Source organism: Oncorhynchus keta, chromosome 27 (assembly GCF_023373465.1).
Source record: "Oncorhynchus keta strain PuntledgeMale-10-30-2019 chromosome 27, Oket_V2, whole genome shotgun sequence".
Taxonomy (NCBI): Eukaryota; Metazoa; Chordata; class Actinopteri; order Salmoniformes; family Salmonidae; genus Oncorhynchus; species Oncorhynchus keta.
In genome coordinates, this window is record NC_068447.1 from 45,841,648 (window position 1) to 45,854,698 (window position 13,051).

At 42.7% G+C, this 13,051-nt stretch overlaps 1 protein-coding gene across 2 annotated transcripts in view; it reads right to left on the reverse strand.

Moving 5' to 3' along the window:
- LOC118360197 (forkhead box protein J3-like) overlaps nt 1–12,581 on the reverse strand; it is a 97,997-nt gene extending 85,416 nt beyond the window's left edge. For both annotated transcript variants that reach the window (XM_035739443.2, XM_035739441.2), the window contains exon 1: nt 12,315–12,581. The gene's annotated coding sequence lies outside the window, so the exon portion shown is untranslated. The remainder of the gene's footprint in view (nt 1–12,314) is intronic.
- Nucleotides 12,582–13,051: the final 470 nt, after the last annotated feature.

Consider the following 13,051-nt stretch of genomic DNA (forward strand, 5'->3'; position numbering starts at 1 on the left):
AGTTAGCTACCAAAGCAAGGGGGAGTCGGGCGCTTCACCAGGTCAGAATCCAAAATAGATAGATTCCAGATGTCAGTCAGCTAGAGCACTAGCAACAAGCCAAGGCAAAAAAAAAATGTATGGGGGGGGTAGGTTTATGACAATCATAAATACCTCTTCCCCCTTTTTCCTCTCTCTACCCTACTGAGGTTACATTTGCAAAACCCTTGGTTAACAGAGATTCTGGGAATGTCAGAATATGGGGGGAAATGAACTATATTCTGGAAATCTGACCAATGGAACATAGGCGGTGGTACTTAATGAATATGATGTCAGTTTGGTTGTCATCTGAGACATTATCAATGATAAGATGACAAACTCTACAGTGGAAGTCTACACAGAGTTATCGGATTCACATGAAATTGTTCAATTTAAATGTTTGAATATGTTTTTTTTTACGTGTTATTTCTTACATTAGTACCCCAGGTCATCTTAGGTTTCATTACATACAGTCGAGAAGAACTACTGAATATAAGAGCAGCGTCAACTCACCATCAGTACAACCAAGAATATGACTTTCGCAAAGCGGATCCTGCGTTCTGCCTTTCACCCAGGACAACGGAATGGATCCCAGCCGGCGACCCAAAAAAACGACTTCGTAAAAGAGGGAAACGAAGCGGTCTTCTGGTCAGACTCCGGAGACGGGCACATCGCGCACCACTCCCCAGTATACTTCTCGCCAATGTCCAGTCTCTTGACAACAAGGTTGATGAAATCCGAGCAAGGGTAGCATTCCAGAGGGACATCAAGACTAACGTTCTTTGCTTCACGGAAACATGGCTCACTGGAGAGACTATCGGAGTCCGTGCAGCCAGCTGGTTTCTCCACGCATCGCGCCGACAAACAAACATCTTTCTGGTAAGAGGGGCGGGGGCGTATGCCTTATGGCTAACGAGACGTGGTGTGGCCACAACAATATACAGGAACTCAAGTCCTTCTGTTCACCTGATTTAGAATTCCTCACAATCAAATGTCGACCGCATTATCTACCAAGGGAATTCTCTTCGATTATAATCACAGCCGTATATATTCCCCCCCAAGCAGACACATCGATGGCTCTGAACAAACTTTATTTGACTCTTTGCAAACTGGAATCCATACATCCTGAGGCTGCATTCATTGTAGCTGGGGATTTTAACAAGGCTAATCTGAAAACAAGACTCCCTAAATTGTATCAGCATATCGATTGCGCAACCAGGGCTGGCAAAACCTTGGATCATTGCTATTCTAACTTCCGCGACGCACATAAGGCCCTGCCCCGCCCTCCTTTCGGAAAAGCTGACCACGACTCCATTTTGTTGATCCCTGCCTACAGACAGAAACTAAAACGAGAAGCTCCCACGCTGAGGTCTGTCCAACCAATCTGATTCCACACTCCAAGACTGCTTCCATCACGTGGACTGGGATATGTTTCGTATTGTGTCAGACAACAACATTGACGAATACGCCGATTCGGTGTGCGAGTTCATTAGAACGTGCGTTGAAGATGTCGTTCCCATAGCAACGATTAAAACATTCCCAAACCAGAAACCGTGGATTGATGGCAGCATTCGCGTGAAACTGAAAGCGAGAACCACTGCTTTTAATCAAGGCAAGGTGACCGGAAACATGACTGAATAGAAACAGTGTAGCTATTCCCTCTGCAAGGCAATCGAACAAGCTAAGCGTCAGTATAGAGACAAAGTAGAATCTCAATTCAACGGCTCAGACACAAGAGGTATGTGGCAGGGTCTACAGTCAATCACGGATTACAAAAAAGAAACCAGCCCCGTCACAGACCAGGATGTCTTGCTCCCAGGCAGACCAAATTACTTTTTTGCCCGCTTTGAGGACAATACAGTGCCACTGACACGGCCTGCAACCAAGACATGTGGCCTCTCCTTCACTGCAGCCGAGGTGAGTAAAACATTTAAACGTGTCAACTCTCGCAAGGCTCCAGGCCCAGACTGCATCCCCAGCCGCACCCTCAGAGCATGCGCAGACCAGCTGGCTGGTGTGTTTACGGACATATTCAATCAATCCCTATTCCAGTCTGCTGTTCCCACATGCTTCAAGAGCTAAACGACTACCACCCCGTAGCACCCACTTCAGTCATCATGAAGTGCTTTGAGAGACTAGTCAAGGACCATATCACCTCCACCCTACCTGACACCCGAGACACACTCCAATTTGCTTACCGCCAAAAAAGGTCCACAGACGATGCAATCTCAACCACACTGCACACTGCCCTAACCCATCTGGACAAGAGGAATACCTATGTGAGAATGCTGTTCATCGACTACAGCCCGGCGTTTAACACCATAGTACCCTCCAAGCTCGTCATCAAGCTCGAGACCCTGGGTCTCGACCCCGCCCTGTGCAACTGGGTACTGGACTTCCTGACGGGCCGCCCCCAGGTGGTGAGGGTAGGCAACAACATCTCCACCCCGCTGATCCTCAACACTGGGGACCCACAAGGGTGCGTTCTGAGCCCTCTCCTGTACTCCCTGTTCACCCACGACTGCGTGGCCACGCACGCCTCCAACTCAATCATCAAGCTTGCGGACGACACAATGGTAGGCTTGATTACCAACAACGACGAGACTGCCTACAGGGAGGAGGTGAGGGCCCTCGGAGTGTGGTGTCAGGAAAATAACCTCACACTCAACATCAACAAACCTAAGGAGATGATTGTGGACTTCAGGAAACAGCAGAGGGAACACCCCCCTATCCACATCAATGGAACAGTAGTGGAGAGGGTAGCAAGTTAAGTTCCTCGGCATACACATCACAGACAAACTGAATTGGTCCACCCACACAGACAGCATCGTGAAGAAGGCGCAGCAGCACCTCTTCAACCTCAGGAGGCTGAAAATTTGGCTCGTCACCAAAAGCACTCACAAACTTCTACAGATGCACAATCGAGAGCATCCTGGCGGGCTGTATCACCGCCTGGTACGGCAACTGCTCAGCCCACAACCGTAAGGCTCTCCAGAGGGTAGTGAGGTCTGCACAACGCATCACCGGGGGCAAACTACCTGCCCTCCAGGACACCACCCGATGTTACAGGAAGGCCATAAAGATCATCAAGGACAACAACCACCCGAGCCACTGCCTGTTCACCCCGCTATCATCCAGACGGCGAGGTCAGTACAGGTGCATCAAAGCTGGTACAGAGACTGAAAAACAGCTTCTATCTCAAGGCCATCAGACTGTTAAACAGCCATCACTAACATTGAGTGGCCGCTGCCAACACACTGACTCAACTCCAGCCACTTTAATAATGGGAATTGATGGGAAATGTAAAATATCACTAGCCACTTTAAACAATGCTACCTAATATAATGTTTACGTAAATTATTCATCTCATATGTATACATATATACTGTACTCTATATCATCTACTGCATCTTTATGTAATACATGTATCACTAGCCACTTTAACTATGCCACTTTGTTTACATACTCATCTCATATGTAGAAACTGTACTCGATACCATCTACTGTATCTTGCCTATGCCGCTCTGTACCATCACTCATTCATATATCTTTATCCCCCTACACTTGTGTGTATAAGACAGTAGTTTGATTACTTGGTTATTACTGCATTATCGGAACTAGAAGCACAAGCATTTCGCTACACTCGCATTAACATCTGCTAACCATGTGTATGTGACAAATAAAATTTGATTTGATTTGTGATGGTATGAAATGTGATTTTAGCTTCTAAAATTTGACATTTGGGTTTTCATAAGAAAGGGCTCCTCAATCAGTGGCCCTGCCCTGTGAAGGGACAAGGGCTATAAAACTTTTCAAACACGCCCTCCTCTCCCTTCCTATATAAGCCCTTGACGACAATAGAACTTCCTGTTCCGGGGAGGTAGGACGACGGTCCTATGTCAGAATAACTACAGAACGAAGCCAACATCAGCGTGAGCTTTGGTTGCGAATGGTATGGACTTTGAACTCTTATTCACTACAGAAGTGATACCTCCTAGCCGTTGAGTTAGCAACAGCTGCTGCAAACAAGGGTTAGGAAGGAACAGACAGAGTATCCCATCTATCACACAACAACATTACTAAAACTTATCCAATTGACCACCAGAGACATTCTTCAAAGGACAGAGGTCTCGGTTTGGCAACACGGTCTTCCATCTACCACCAACCTACTGAAGCGCAGCTCAGAGTAAATATTTATTGCATTTTCCTTTTCCAAATGGGAGGTAATTTAGAATGCATAAGATACTGTATTTATGATAGCACAGCTTCGCCCTTCGTTCCTCAGTCTTCCCGCTCTTTCACTCAACCCGGCCCTTTCCTTTGTGTAACAAGCTGTCATATCGGTTCCACCAGCTAGGTACTAGGTTAGGTTTTCCTTTATGATGTAATTTGTAATCAAGTTATTAATTGTGTGTGTGTAATCCTGTGTGATTAGCTAGGTATTTAGTAAATAAATAAACCCAATTTTGTATTGATGATTCAACTTCTTAGCCAGGGTTCGTGCAGATAAAATAATTTACAACTTTCAGATGAGACTGAAGAGGTGACGATTGATATTGACTGCTATTGATGTAAAATATTACTAGGTCTTTTATTCAGAAGTTTATTCGGAAGGTAACAGCTCCAAATATTATTTTGTGGTGCCCGACTCTCGTTAATTACATTTACATGATTAGCTCAATCAGGTGATATTAATTACGGAGAAATTATTTTATAGAATAGCATGTCATATCACTTCATCCGGCATAGCCAAAGACACGACAACTACTTCACAGAGAACATGCCGAAATGTTAACAAAACAAAAATAAGAACCAAAGAGGTACTACACAATTAGCAAGCAGGTATGATTTTCGATTTAATTTTTAACCCACGGCAAGAAAGCACTAGAGCCTGCTCTTTGTTTACATCACACTTCCGCGTGATTGGTGGATTGTAACTCACAAACACTTGGATCTGGAATGTAATTACATGCTTGCATGGCTAATGGCTAACTTTAGCCAGCTATTGTGCTAGCATATGAACTCGGTAGCACAGAGTAGGTCCTCCATATGACGTTGACAAATTGTGCATAGTGGGTAGTTTAGAAGATATCCGGAAATAAGTTAATAACTATGTAATAACCCAAAAACGGAACTGTGTTAGGTAGGTAATGTAACCAGATCGTGACTACAACTATGCTACTAAGTATTTGACCACACTGTTTTACATTGGCGAGTAAAAACTCATGCGTCCTACTTTTTCAATGTAATGAGTCCCACACTGATGTCTTTCCCTAGCTTTGAAATGACAGAACACACTATTCAATGGAAATCAGAAAGGTCTTTCTAACAGTTGAAAATCTCATCATCAATTCGGGTGATGTGCAACAGTTTGAGGGCCCAGACCACAATCAGAGTACACAGCCCAGGTTCACAGAATGGATGTTCAGATTCATCTAGAAGTACCTGGTCTCAAATGCAGTGGCCACAGAGCAATAACACAAGGTACACGCTGTCAGTAATATAAATTCCTCTCCATCGTGATGCACAAGAGGTAGAATGCATTTAAAAGGTGCAGCACACTAGTGGCCTGGGGTGGTGTAACGGTTACTGCCACGGCCTTCGAAACACACATATATGCCAGTGCTGGTGTGGGTTCAAATCCAGCCTATGCCCTTCTAGCACACTATCTCCCCTCCTCCCTTTCCCGTCTCTCTTCACAGTCTCTGTCCAACAAAATAGGCTATATTCTGAAAAATAAAATACAGCACAGTAGGTATAAATTTACTGTGAAAACGTCCAATATAAAAAAAGTTAGTTACATGTTGGGAATAGCCCAAGCAGAATGGAGACTTAAATGCACATGACTCCACCTAATGGCTGATCATTTGAATAATCACTTGAACATGGGGGCATTAATAATGCTCTCAGGGCAAAGGGCTGGATTTCCAAATGATCAAATTGGTATGCAAAGGTGGGAATATTCCCTTGGATGAATGTCACTGGAGAAATGATTGCACAATTTCAGAGCATATCGTCTGATGTGGAGCTGTAATTTAAAATGCACAATTTACAGACATCTACACTCCTATGAAAATAATAGTCAGTAATATTACAGCATTACTCTTTGACCAAAGAGGTTATCAGATGATGTTATGTTATACAATGGGTGGGTCTAATCCTGGATGCTGATTGGTTAAAACTGCATTCCAGCTGGTGTCTATTCCACAAGTTACCACCGGCTAAAGCTGTTGTTGAAATGCTTATTTACTCTGTTCCATCACACTGCGCAATCCAGTCTTGTCAGCCAGGTCAAAAAAAACTGGTCAAACTAAACAAAATGCAGCTAGTCTTTCCATCTTCAGTTTGAAGTTATTCTATTAGCTGTGTTGTTGGCTAGATCTTCTGAACAACAGTGTCCTGACAAGAGAGCACATTCTTTTATGACAGGCAAAAATCGCAGATTAGCTCATTGTTATGGATGTATCCAAATAAATGTCTGTTAACCGAACCGATAGAACAAACAACCAGCCGGTGTGGGTAGCAACCTTAGATTTGTGTCCTGACTATATCTTGTGGAAGGATGAAATAGTATGAATGAAATCAAAATACAATGTTTCATGAAAATATGTCTATATGTTGGCAACTCATTGTATAAGTGATAATGCCTTCGAAGCCGGTGTTTGGAGGATATATTGGCATGGTTTGCCAGCCCACGACTTAGTCTCAGGCCGAACAACACCAGTGCCAATATATCCAACACCATCTTCTCAGGATTCATCACTTAAATATGGCATGGATTTGTAATCACTAAACTGGAACTTGGGCCTACAGTTTTTTTTTTAAGGGATAGTTTGGGATTTTGGCAATGAGGTCATTTATCTACTTCTTCATAGTCAGATAAAACTGGTATTCACAACTTTAGGTATCTGTGTGCAGTTTGAAGGAAGTTGCTGACAAGCGTCAGCGCAATTGCTAACTAGCATTAGCGCAATGACTGGAAGTCTAACTGCTCCTGTAGACTTCCAGTCATTGGGCTAAGGCTATTTAGCAGTGGCTCGTGAAACTACCTTCATACTGGACACAGATACAAAATTGTATGAACGAGTTAATCTGACTCTCAGAAAGTAGACGGTGTCAAAATCCTCAACTATCCCTTTGTCTTTTTCATATTTAATGTTGCTTAACCCAAACATTTAAATTGTATTTAACCACGTATAATGTGGTTAGTGGTCCTTCCTTTAAAAGTTAGGAGATTATGGCACGACCGTAAGCGGTAGATTGTGATAGTGTGGTGCAATGACAGAATGCCACAAAGTGGAGTTAGAACGCTGATCTATCGTTAGTCTAAAATGTGGCAATTAATGGAGGCGTTTTCAGTCTGAGAGTCTCTTCTCCGGCACTAGAGTCCCGCATCAGGCAAAAAATATATATATTATAACAATATTAAAATAAAACTGTTGGTGGTCCTGGAGTTGAGAGAACTTGGGTAAATACAGTGGGGGAATTTTACTTGACATGTGGACTGATGATTTTTGAAAAATAGCCATGGTGGGCTTTTGGTTTCTCTTGCTCCAAAAAACAGAAATAAGGAACTTGTCTGTCAGCCCTGCATTAAAGACCAAAATTGGTTAAAGAATCAATCTCAAAGCTGTGCGTTACAGGGAAGACATCCTCCTCTATCATGTGGTACCCTTCCTGCAGGCTCATCCTGACATGACCATCCAGCATGACAATGCCACCACCCATACTGTGCGTATGACCTTCCAGCATGACAATGCCACCACCCATACTGTGCGTGATTGCCTGCAAGACAGGGATGTCAGTGTTTTGCCATGGCCAGTGAAGAGCCCAGATCTCAATCCCGTTGAGCACGTCTGGGACCTGTTGGATCGGAGGGTGAGGGCTAGGGCCATTCCCATCAGAAATGTCTGGGAACTTACAGGTGCCTTGGTGGAAGAGTGGGGTAACTAACTACAACTCATCCAGAACGCCGCAGCCCGTCTGGTGTTCAACCTTCCCAAGTTCTCTCACGTCACCCAGCTCCTCCGCTCTCTCCACTGGCTTCCAGTTGAAGCTCGCATCCGCTACAAGACCATGGTGCTTGCCTACGGAGCTGTGAGGGGAACGGCACCTCAGTACCTCCAGGCTCTGATCAGGCCCTACACCCAAACAAGGGCACTGCGTTCATCCACCTCTGGCCTGCTCGCCTCCCTACCACTGAGGAAGTACAGTTCCCGCTCAGCCCAGTCAAAACTGTTCGCTGCTCTGGCCCCCAATGGTGGAACAAACTCCCTCACGACGCCAGGACAGCGGAGTCAATCACCACCTTCCGGAGACACCTGAAACCCCACCTCTTTAAGGAATACCTAGGCTAGGATAAAGTAATCCTTCTCACCCCCCTTAAAAGATTTAGATGCACTATTGTAAAGTGGCTGTTCCACTGGATGTCATAAGGTGAATGCACCAATTTGTAAGTCGCTCTGGATAAGAGCGTCTGCTAAATGACTTAAATGTAATGTAAAATCTCACAGCAAGAACTGGCAAATCTGGTGCAGTCCATGACAAGGAGATGCAAAGCAGTACTTAATGCAGCTGGTGGCCACACCAGATACTGACTGTTACTTTTGATTTTGACCCCCCCCCCACTTTGTTCAGGGACAAATTAGTCAATTTGTTAGTCACATGTCTGTGGAACTTACTCCATTGTTGAATCTTATGTTCATACAAATATTTACACATGTTAAGTTTGCTGAAAATAAACGCAGTTGACAGTAAAAGGACATTTCTTTTTTTGCTGAGTTTCTCTCATCATATCACCCAGCCCTAGCTGACACTTAAATAGCGTGCCATAGAATTCTGTGGTAGACCACAAACTGTGCTGCAGTATGACGCAACTTTGAAAGGAACCACTATACATTCAACAGTAAAGCATACATACAACAGCATAAAACTTTGAAACCTTTGCAGTTTGTAGTTACATTTTACGGGAAATGTTCACAGAGTGGCAAGAAAAAGTATGTGAACCCTTTGGAAATACCTGGATTTCTGTATAAGTATGTCATATAATTTGATCTGACCATCTAGGTCACAATAGACAAACACAGTCTGCTTAAACACACAAACAAGTATACGTGTTCATGTCTTTATTGAACACACCATGTAAACATTCACAGTGCAGGTTGGGAAAAGTATGTGAACCCTTGGATTTAATAACTGGTTGACCCTCCTTTGGCAGCAATAACCTCAACCAAATGTTTTCCGTAGTTGCAGATCAGACCTGCACAACGGTCAGGAGTTATTTTGGACCATTCCTCTTTACAGGTAGCCTTACATTCCCCTGCAAAATGTCTTGATAAACTTGGTAAATCATTTTTCCATCTATGATAGCAAGATGTCCAGGCCCCGAGGCAGCAAAGCAGCCTCAAACCATGATGCTCCCTTCACCATACTTTACAGATGGGATGAGGTTTTGATGTTGGTGTGCTGTGCCTTTTTTTTCTCCACGCAGTGTTGTGTTCCTTCCAAACAACGCAACTGTAGTTTAATCTGTCCACAGAATATTTTGCCAGTAGCGTTGTGGAACATCCCGGTGCACTTTTGCAAACTTGAGACGTGCAGCAATGTTTTCTTTGGACAGCAGTGGCTTCTTCCGTGGGCCCTCCCATGAACACCATTCTTGTTTATTAGTGTTTCACGTTTCGTAGACTCATCAACAGAGATGTTCTCATGTTCCAGATATTTCTGTAAGTCTTTAGCTGACACTCTAGGATTCTTCTTAACCTCATTGAGCATTCTGTACTGTGCTCTTGCAGTATGGCCAATCCAAGGAAGAGTAGCAACAGTGCTGAACGTTCTCCATTTCTAAACAATTTGCCTTACCGTGGACTGAAGAACATCAAGGCTTTTAGAGATACTTTTGTAAACCTTTCTAGCTTTATGCAAGTCAACCATTCTTAATCTTCGATCTTCTGAGATCTATTTTGTTCGAGGCACAGTTCACATCAGACAATGCTTCTTGTGAATAGCAAACTCAAATTTTGTGATTGCTTTTATAGGGCAAGGCAGCTCTAACCCACGTCTCCAATCTCATCTCATTGATTGGACTCCAGGTTAGCTGACTCCTGACTCCAATTATCTTTTCAAGAAGTCATTAGCCTAGGGGTTCACATACTTTTTCCAATCTACACTGAATGTTTAAATGGTGTATTCAATATAGACAAACACACTGTTTGTCTATTGTTGTGACTTAGATGAAGATTAGATCAAATTTGATGACCAATTTATGCAGAAATCCAGGTAATTCCAAAGGGTTCACATACTTTTTCTTGCCACTGTAGATGAAAGCATCAATACATGAGGGGAGGGGGAGTGAATTATTGTGTGTGGTCATAGGTATTGTCTATGCTATGTTGTGTTCATAGGTACAAGGAGAAGCAACACTCCCCCCCCCCAAAAAAATCGCTACAATAGTGTTGGAATGAGGATGACCTGGTTTGGCTATCAGAGATGCATGTACACATGAGGGACAAGCTCTCCAGTGGGTGGCTGTTCATAAGACCAAACCGCTCACTCAATGGAACTAGCTTTCTTGAAGCAGTGGTAAAGGTCACTTGCCTTTGGTCATGGCTACCTGAGTTTGAGCCTCCTGAGTCTCTACAGCATCGATGGCATTATGGAGAGTGAATAATAAACAATATTCATGAAAATATGGCACAATTTCCCAACACCTAGCAAACAAAAAGGAACCTCCAATTTCAATTCCTGAGTTGATGCTGAATCCCTAATTTATTAGCGATGCATTTGCTGACAATGACCGTAATTATATTGACCTCGGAGATTAAAATACAAATCAGAAAACATTTGGAGGGTTCCTTTTTAAATCACGTTTAATGGGAATCTGCATAATATATCTTAATGAGGCACTTAATGGTCTATGAGAGATCTATTGAGAATGTCTACATGGCAATTAGCCGAGAGTGTGTGGCAGCTGTTCTACAATTAAAATGCCAAATTACCTTCAATCAACACCATTTAAGACTGCACGTAAAACTGAACACAAAATGGAGAAAAATCTGTTCAGACAACTCTGATCTTGATAGGAGTAAGGGACGTATCCAAATCAGGAACCAGTGTTCTCTCTTTATAAAAATTTTAAAAACACAATTCTCTTTCACCCTCTCACTTAATGGTCTGGCAAGATTAAACATTCAGTTTTTCCAGTACACCTAAACTGCAGTGTTGTGAAAGGAGTCATTCCCAACTATGGCAAACCTGATTTTATGAGACTTGAATACAGGCATTAACACCAAAAATGGATTAAAGATACAAGGTCAAAATAACAAATGCATGTCTGAAGTTATAGCATAATGCAAAAAATGTTGAGGTAGTAGGTTCTGTCTGTATTCACAGGCATACATAAAAGCCATGGACTGAATATGCCAATGGTCATTATTCAAACAAACACACGCCAATATACTGTAGGCTACAGATGGCATTTGTCATGGACATGAATGAGTAGGCTGCCAGTGAATACAGCCATCAATCTTGTATTTCCGGTACCTTCCTTTTGACAGGCACCTAGTTTAAACGCTTTCAATAAAATGACTAAATAATATATTAGTTCGTACACGGCTAAATTGTAGCAAGAAAATTATCCGACAAGATAAAAATCAGTGGAAACTTTGCAACGGACCATTTCGAAATATAAATATTGTAACTATTTGCTGAATTTTAGCGTGCAACAATTGTTGCAAACACAACATCACATCCATTTAACTGACACATAGGTGGGAAGTGACAACAGCGTAATACAATAATGCTACTTACCACACTAAAACTGCACTAGATTTTTGTTCTGTCATTTACCAGTTACTGAGAGGCAGCCCCAGTAGCCTACTTTGACATTTCACAACTGTCATCGCTTCAAAAGTTCCAGCGGGTCTAAAAAGTAGAACTTATAGCGCATGTATGGTTGCATAACGTTATACATGTCAATGTTTGAGCATCCGTTTCAATTTCGACCAATCGAAATTCAATGTAAAAGTCATTTTACTACTTGCAAGGCAATTAAACATCCGAATCTATCTGAGCAGCACGACCGAGGATCACCCTGCAAAAAAGGTATAGGATATTGCTTGAAACTTGAAGTTAATATCCTGAAATAACATGGGCTGTCTATCTGCATAGTATGATGACAGGGAGAGAGAACCTGTCAGGGCCTGTCCACAGCGCAACCCCGGAGCTCAAGTACATTTCTTTGCCTATGTGAGATATTAGGCCTAACGTTACGACATTCCCAAATTCGCTTTACTTACCCCGGTGGATGGTTATTTAACCGGTTCAAATTTCAGAGGTTCAGCTGTTCCAGTGCTGCACTTGAACATTTCCTCCGAGGACGAAGCTACTTCACCTTCTACGGCTGTCACTGAAGTTGCACGCCCCATGCGATACTCGTGTCATATTGACCAGTTCTGTGGTCAGTTGCGTCCCTTGATTTGAAGACTTCCTCACCCGGCTATTCGCATTTGCTTCTCCAACAACAGAATCCCGCCGGGTTTCCCCGCTCCGACTCAGTTCTCTTGCAAAAACCACCGGAACTACTTCCAATGCCAGACGGAGCACGTTGAAGGCAAATCCATGCACCACGGTCAGACAACATCACATAACTAGTTCCCATATTCAATACTTAATTCACTGTTCATAGCGAATTCTTTGTCGCCAACGACAATAACGTGACAATAATAATAACCATAATCATCATAATATGTTAATCATTATTCATGTGTTTATTTATCTATTTTAACGTAACTAGGAAGCTAATTCACATCCATAGTCACTGGGCAGGTGAAAACAGACCATCAAAACATAAATACAAAAACATAACAAACAGTAAAATATATATATATATATATATCCATAAAAAATACAAATACAATGTAGATTCCTTTTGAGGCACTTCTTCGGTTTGTGTTAACAAAAGCCAGTTAGAAAAGCCTATTATTTCTGTAGTGTGTCCCAGTAGTCTGTGGTACAATGAATGTATGAAGGAAAG